Source organism: Fukomys damarensis, unplaced genomic scaffold (genome assembly GCF_012274545.1).
Source record: "Fukomys damarensis isolate Sample0158 unplaced genomic scaffold, DMR_v1.0_HiC HiC_scaffold_30, whole genome shotgun sequence".
NCBI lineage: Eukaryota > Metazoa > Chordata > Mammalia > Rodentia > Bathyergidae > Fukomys > Fukomys damarensis.
The window spans coordinates 62053914-62062329 of NW_022900942.1; the positions used below are offsets into that span (position 1 = coordinate 62053914).

The 8416-nt window shown below is 44.2% G+C and overlaps 1 protein-coding gene and 1 pseudogene across 1 annotated transcript in view; one reads left to right on the plus strand and one right to left on the minus strand.

Annotated features, from left to right (window-relative positions):
• The first annotated feature begins 860 nt into the window (after nucleotides 1-860).
• Nucleotides 861-6376, plus strand: LOC117283748 (annotated as a pseudogene).
• Nucleotides 5391-8416, minus strand: part of Mettl4 (methyltransferase like 4) — a 37663-nt gene continuing 34637 nt past the window's right edge. Inside the window, exon 11 of the transcript XR_783174.3 lies at nucleotides 5391-5409. The gene's annotated coding sequence lies outside the window, so the exon portion shown is untranslated. The remainder of the gene's footprint in view (nucleotides 5410-8416) is intronic.

The following is an 8416-nucleotide window of genomic DNA, read 5'->3' on the forward strand; positions in this document are numbered from 1 at the left end:
CTTCCACGAGGGCCTATTCTCCGAAGAACTGACAACTGACTTGCAGCTATTTGTTACCCAGGAAGCTATGTGCTTTATTTCCAGGTCATCACTATGTTTCCAACAAGCTCAGCACCGGGTGGCTGATGCGATATAAGTAGGTCTTCTCGGACACAGGCACATCGTGAGCCAGTACAACAGGAAGAACACAGAAACAGAATGACATCAGTCAGACAGGATGCAAACGTCACCCTAAACACCAAAGTCATTGCCACAGTACCCTCACCATACGTTCAGCAGTAACAAGGGGTGACACAAGTTTCTCCTCTCCTTCTCCTACCTAGCTACAGTCCGCACCCTGCCCAGTGACGACCACCGCCATCTCTCCTTGGCTGCCACCCCCCTGACATCGCACATTTGTCCCTGGAATCTATAATGTAAGACACTCCGTCTCTCCTAAGTCCACGCACGTATCTCATAAACCTGACTATCTCTAGCTCAAACTGCAGCTGGAGGGGCTCTAGAAATACACATTTCTTGGAGGATAAGAGCAATTATGACCTGTCTATCCTAATTTAAAACAAAATCAAATTAAATTATAAATCATACAAAGATTATCATCTCCACTGTACTCAAACCAGCCAGACGGGAAACGGCTCTCTCATTTCCTCACCCACGGACCGGAACAAGTCACACCACCTCTTTTGACCTCAAGTTTCTTCATCTGCCAAATAAAGGGCAGCTGGACAACATTATCTCCATGTTCTCAACCCTAAAATAATACAAATATAGTGAGCGATTCAAAATTAAGAAAGTTCCCAGTTCAGGGACATTATAAGCTCTTACATTACAAAGATCACAGAAATGAATCACACGGAGTCATGCTTGTTTCACCACGTGCTCCGGGAGCCAATCCCCGGCCAGCGTCGGGCCTCATGGTGGAGTCACGGACAAAGACAAGGAGTGTGACAGTACTTGGAGCGGCCGTGTGGGTTGTGTTACTGCCGTTCACAATTACTTGTTCCTGCTGCCTAAGAGGGTCTCACGTGACTGGCCTTGCCATGCGGCAGAAGAACTCTTCCTGCCCCACCGACGTCGGGCTTGGCCACGTCTCCCTTAGCCAATGGCACACACAAGTGCGACTTAACCCCAGTCCGAGCGGAAACGCTGAGTCCGACTGTGAGATTCAGCCGGGTGTCTCTCCCCTGTGCCGTGTGCCGTGGAAGGCCATGTTCTTCCGCGGGTTGGTTCCTCTGGCCCAAGACCCGGAATGAGAAGACACAGTTAAAGTACAGATCTGACCTGCGATCTAAACCATGGCAGCCGACCTGCAGCCTCAAACAGGTGAAGAGAGCGAGAGATGAATCTGGTTAATGTACACTGCTGAGATAGTGCAGTCGTTTCTTATTACCTAACGGTGGCTCACATATCGGCCAGCGCACTGGGGTCAGCAACGTGTTGGTGCCCTCCTGGAGCGTTCCAGCTCCTTTTAACACCCTACGAAACCCTTTAGGATCTGCTACTTTTACCCAAACGTCTTTTATTCAGCTTTTGCTCTCTGGCTCTGGACCCATTTTTTCTTTTTAATAAACCCCCTTCAAAGAGTGATTTATATTCGCTCTTTCCACACGTGTTCTCTCCATCGTCACCTTGCTTCACTCCAGTTCGGCTCTCGTCTCACTACTCCATTCAAATCACTTTTGTCTACGTGACCAGTAGCCTTTCTCCTGCCACATCTGATGGGCATTCATCCTACTCCAAGCATATGCAGCCCCCCCAATACTGAGGATTGAACCCAGAGTCTCATGCATTCGAGACAATTACTTTATCTCTAAGCTACATCCACAGTCCCATCCTTTTTTTTTTTGAAACAGGGTCTCTGGCTGCCCAGGCTGGCCTTGAACTGGCAACTCTCCTGCCTCAGCCTCACAAGTAGCTGAGATTACAGATGTGCACCATGACACCCAGCTAAGACATTCTCTTTACTTAGCTTCAGAAACTGCTACCTCATTCACCTCCTTTTCCATCTTCTTTCTCCACCTCACCTTCCTTTCCTAGTGTGGAAGAATGAAAGGGGCAGCAGTTCCGGGGTGTGGAGGGGACTGGGAAGTATTCTGGTGGCCCTCAATGAAAGCTTTCAGCATTCCTAACAGTGCCCCAGAAGGGTGCCGCAGGAGGGGTGGGGGCCACGGTGACCACCAGCACAGTGGTACCCTGACAACTGTCCGCACACTGCTCTGTACATTCAATTCATTCCCGAGTAGGCTTGTTCACAGAAAGTGACACCATGACTCTAAAATTCACGTGAAGTTCAAAGTGCCCAGAATTGTCAAAACAACTTAGAAAAAAACAAAGTTGGTGGACTGATGCAATCTGGTTTCAGGTCCCGTGAAGCTGCAGAACTGGCATAAATAAAGACACACAGTTCAGTGAAACAAACCCGGGTTCACAAATAGAAATGCCTATTTTGCCTTCTTTTTGACCAAGCCCTCTCTGGACTGGAAAAGGTTTATCAAACATTAGTGCTGCTATCAACTGGTTAACACTTGGGAAAAAAATGAACATTGACCTTTACCTCACACCATACACAAAAATACTTAAATATGAATAATAAAGCATACTTCAGAACTAAACTATAAAATTTTTAGAACGGAAAGTCATAATGAACTTGGGTTCAGTAAAGATTTCTCAAAATAGGAGAGAAAAATTATCAACTATAAAAGAAAAAAGCAAACTGGATTTCATCAGTAGTATTTCAATCTCAATTTTTCTCAAGACTACTGTGCAAACAAGGAAACATACCAATTCCTCAAAAAACACAAGTTACCAAAAGCTACCAAGGTAAACTAGAAACTAAATAATTCCATAATCATTAAACTGAAATTTTCATTTAGGAGTGCCCTAAAATCTCCAGGCCCAGATGATTCCACTAGCAAATCCCACCACACATTGAAAGAATTAATACCAGTTTTGCATATCTCTTCAAAAAAGCTGAAGAGGAAATATTTCCCAGCTCAAAACATAAGGCCAGCATTACCTTGATATCAAAACAAGGCAGACTGTACCAAAAAATAAAAAGGAAATTAGAATCTAATAGATTTCATGAACTTAGATATAAAAATGCTCAACAAAATATTACCAAATCAAAGAATGTATTTAAAAAGGGAGACAAAGCAGGTGGATTCAATCTAATTTCAAAACTTTTAAAACAGAGAATTTTCTCCAAAAAGGGGAATAAAAGGCTGCCAGGGTAAAAGGATGAGGATTCGACGCACTATGGAGTCTGAAGACTGAAGGTCATGGGAGCTGGCAGGAACCCAGACTCCTCGCCCAGACGCAGGAAACGGGTCCTGGGGTCCTCCTGCCACGCAGGACCGAACCTGCTAGCAGCCTGAGTGAGCCCAGAAGAGATTCTCCAGAGAAGAGCTCAGCCCAGCCAACACCCTGCTTCTGGCTTTGTAAGATCCTAAGCGGTCAAGAGTCCTGCACAGCCTGAAACATCTGACTACGGAGCAAATAATGGGAACTGTGTGAAGCCGTAAGATTGCGGTGATCTGCTGTACAGGCAACAGAAAACGACTACAGTTGAGTACTACTCAGCAACAAGGAACAGACTACTGATAACACGATGGGAGAACCTCAAATTGTGAAATTTAAAAAAAAAAAGAGTATGTGCTCATCTAGGTAGAAGTCCAGAAGATGCACACAGTCCTACAGGAAGGAAAGCAGACTGGTGAGACTGGTGGGGAAGGAAGGGGCAGGATAGAGGAGACCTTCAGGAAGAGATGAAATATGAAAAAGTTGGGGGTGGCGATACTGGTTTATCTTTTTGTGGTACGGTTTCATGGGTGTACGCCTAAGTTAAAACTCATTAAACTACACTTGAAATATGTGTCATTTACTTAAAAAGTGGAGAGGGCCGAGAAACAAACTCTTTCAAATCCTCTTACTTAACTTCTAGATACACAAGAAGTCCGGAGTGAGGAACCGCTTGAGCTAAAGCCAACCTGTTCATTAACTCCTAGTTCTGTTAAACCGACGAAGTCAACGGTGTGCATTCATGTCTTCTTTCTAGGAAAATAATATTTAAAAATTGATAATTCAGAGAACAAATGATTAACCAGCACATTTTAGTCGCTTGTTTCTGGTAACTGCATTATGGCCACTACCACCTAGAGTTAGGAAAGAAACCAACATTTTAAGCAGGACACAGTTTCCGCTCCCCATTTCTCATACTGTTTAGTGATGTCTAAAAGAGCTGCTTCTGTGAACATCTGAACTGCTTCCCATCTGTTCCACAGTTCTTCGTGCTTGACTGTACACTGGTTTTCTATGCTCTACTAATTTCTTGCGAGAGTCATGTCTAGTCAGTTAAACCCAAAGATCCTCGAGGGCCAAGAATCAGTTCATTTCTTCATTAAATATTGGCAGTTTGAAGTATGTTGGGATGAGAGGAGAAAAAACTATTTTTCCTCTTATCTTTCTTGGCTAGGGCTCCTGAAAACACAACAACAAAAAACAAAGACAAACAAGAAGAACAAACAGAAAAACAAACAGAAGTTTATTAACTCGTATACTGCATACATGCATGGGAGATCCCCAGGGATCAACTGATCCCCCAAAGAGGCGGCTTTGAACTCAGGCTACATGGCATTTTCAACAACACATAATAAAAAGTGTAGAGAAGTGAGGAGACAAAAGGAAAGGACTGGAGTCTCACAGAGTACTAAGTTGGGATCAGGCAAGCCCACGGGAAACGAATGGCAGAAAAAGGTTAGTGAGTGAAGTTCGCTATGTAAATTTCCCTGGTGCAATCCAGGCAGATAAGGATCTGTGGTCTCAGTTTAGTGACTAACTTCTGTCCTTCCTTGTAGAGGAGGGACATTTCTGTAAGTTTATGTTCTGATTTTAGACAACCAGGGAAAAGGCAGAGAGCTTTTCTTGTTTCGGCTTCTCAATCGCTTCAGCTAAAAATCATGCTCATGCCAAGGCGTACACTGGAGTGGCATCCTGCCTCCCTTCCCAGACAGAAGAGACACAGAAGTAGGTCTGAGCTCCTATACCTACCGAAGGAGAAGGTGTCAAAAGAAAGAGATGCCATCTTTGGGGTGAGCCTCGGTGGTCTCTGGAGGGCGGCCCACCTGCCGCCCAAGGGGACCTGCACTGCACCACCAGGGGAGCCTCAGCCACTCCGTCCTGACACCATTTCCACCTAGGAGGCCACTTCACAGCTGCCCATCCTCACAGATCCGATACAGACGGTCCAGAAATGACACGCACCAAACAGAAGTCAACGCAGGGCCGAGGAAAGCTAAGGAAGACCAGACTTTACACTGGAAGGATATTAGCTTCTTCCCTGATGATGCTACTTCTCCACTGCAGGAAAACCACAACCACCTGGGCACTGTGAGCTGCTGCTCCTAGATGACACTGTTAAAAGCACAAATAGCAACAATTTGGAAAGTCAGCTCAAGCTACTCGAGCTGCTAGAAAACTACTTTCTAGGAAAAACCAGTTCCCCACAGACAACATAATCCAGGCTGGTTTGATTCTGAACTCTGTGTGGCTCTCGGGCAGTACTGACTGTAGTCCCACCCAGCTTGAGTCGTCCTGGGCATGCAGTAACTCGGCTTCTAGGACAACAGCACACACCAAGGCTGTGGTGGGTGGAGCTGTTTTCCCAGCATGCATTTCTCTGTTGGCATGGGCCCAAAGTCCTACAGGTGAACAAGTACGGTGCAGTAGACCCACTGTTGGCGCCTCTTGCAGTTCCAGAGATGTCCTCTTTAGTGTGTGTTTAGACAGTCTTACATGGACACTTTCAAACCTTTGTCACAAGAACCTGTACCTCTGTTAGATGCTGTTGAGTAAATTCTTCCTGCTTTAGTTCACTTACAGCCTCAAAGTAAACCAGAAGGATCAGCAGAAACCAGCTGGGCTATTTCTTACCTTACGGTTTGCCCAAATGAATGCACTGAAATAACTGTGAAAAGAGGAGTCTCCAGAAATTTGTGAAGCTTCTAGAAGCTTCTGAACTTGTTATTCCTGTGCTGAGAACCATAGAGACTACTGAGTCTGAGGGAACAGATGAACAGAGGTCGTGACAGATACAGGAGACTTGCTGTCTTTCCCAGCCTGCTGACCACCCCAAAACTAATGTTCAGAAGGAAGCTACGTGGGCAATGCCAAACATCACACCTGGCTGTCAGGACCAGACCCAGGGTCTAAGTCACGGATTAATCCCTCTCCTCATTGGTGTTTCTCAAAGACCGACTTTAAAACACAAAAGGACACAGCCGGAGCTGTGATCAAACACACAAGCAGTGGAGAAGTTGAACAGATAGTACACCTTGTTCATTGTCACATAATAAAACAGGTTCCAGCCTGGGCAACTTAGGAAGATTCCACCTCAAAATTTATAAATAAGTAATTAAGGGCTGAGCGTGATAACTCAGAGGGGACTTGTGTAACACACATGACACCCTGGGCTGAATCCCCAGTACCACCAAAAAATTATTATTTAATTAAATTTAAATTATAAGTAAATTTAAAAAAGAAAACCAACATCTTCAAAAAGCTGAATGCATAAAAAACTCTCTTAAACGTGTGCCTCTAGGGTAGTGTACCTGAAAAAGTAAGATTTGGGAGCCTGGGAATTTCCTGTAAGAATAAGGTTGAATCAACGCATTAGATAACTAAACAACACAAAGCAGATAAAACCTAGAGCCAGGCAGCAGCTAAGCCAGTCCCAAAGCCACACACAGCCTCTGTTTTGTTTTTAAATTTTAGGTAGGACCACGATGGGAACAAAGAGAGATCATATAGAACCTTCATGTATGAAATCAGGTGCAGGTTAGGAAATCCGAGCCCAAGAAATAAGTTAAGAAAAAAACAGAAAAAGCACAGGAAAAGGATGGAGCCAGTATATAAGTTTTATTGATTTCCCTGAATTAAGAGTCCAGAGCGTAATAAACCTCTTGACCTGAAATTTTAAAATATGCAAGGAATCCTCACATTTATTGTTTAAAACATTCCAAGGACTGTGCTATGTGCCTTATGCGTATTAACGCATTTCATCTTCCTAACTGTATGAGGTTGGTACTATTGCTGGCATCTGTGGATGGAGAGACTAAGGTCTACAGACTCAGCTAACTTGCCCAAGGTCAGAAGCCAGCTGTGGATCAAACCTAGCAAGTTGGCTTCAGACCGCACAGGCTAATATGAAGTAATTGCCTTGTACACAAAAAGACTGTGTACCAAGAAAACTAAAAGAAACTGTATCAAACTTAGACTGCTTCCCAAAGAGTAATGAACTATTCTGTGCTTCTCCCCTAATGGACTCTCTGTGGGAGGGTGAAAAAGAGTCAAAACAGGGGCCAGGAATTCCAAGGAAATGATGTTAGTAGGCGGGATTTCCCCCAAATCTCCTGAGTGATGTTAGCACCTGCCTGTGTGGTAGCAAAATAGTTGTGTCAACTGTGATTCCATGGCCAAACTCTAGAGCCAGAGTAGACAAACCTCTGAGAGCGCAGTGATTCCACATCAGAGGATATCTCTTAGCCACCTGTTCAGTTGCCCAGGCTCCTATACAGAATACAGCCCAGCCTTGGAGTCTGGGAACTGTGCATGGCAGTCCTAGTTTCATTACTTAACTGAGTTTACAGACAATGAAGACCCAGAAACGCACATGGGAGAAGAGATGGACTCTTCAGCAGACAGTGTTGGGGACACGGCCAACCACGTGCAGGAGACTGAGTTCAGACCGTATCTCTCACCATGCATTAAACTCAAATCAAAGTAGGCCGAAGATCTAAGTGGTTAAACCACAAACCCTCAATCTGCTGGAAGACAGAATAGGGAAAAGTCTTGAAGGCACAGGTGAAGGCAAGGACTCTGAACAGAATCCCTGAGGTACAACAAATAGCACCAAGAATCAATAATGGGGTCATATCAAATTTAAAAGCTTCTGCACAGCAAAGAAAACCACCAAAAGCGTAAAGGGACAACCCACAGAATGGGAAAAAAATGTTTGCCAGCTATTCCTCAGACAGAGGAATAACATAGAACATATAAAGAACACAGGGCCAGACAGATTAAAATTAGACCCTTATCTTTCGCCATGCACTAAATTAAAATCCAAATGGATTAAAGATCTAAATATTAAAACAGAAACATTAAACTTGCTGGAAAGTAAGGTAGGCAGAACTCTGGAAGACATTGGTATAGGAAAAGACTTTATGAACAAATCCTCAGTAGCACGGGAACTAGCAGATAGAATCAACAACTGGGATCTCATCTTACTAAAAAGCTTCTGTACTTCAAAAGAAACCATCAGCAGAACTAAGAGACAATCTACAATGTGGGAAAAAATTTTTACCAGCTGTTCCTCAGACAAAGGACTATTATCAAGGATATATAAAGAACTCAAAACAATCAG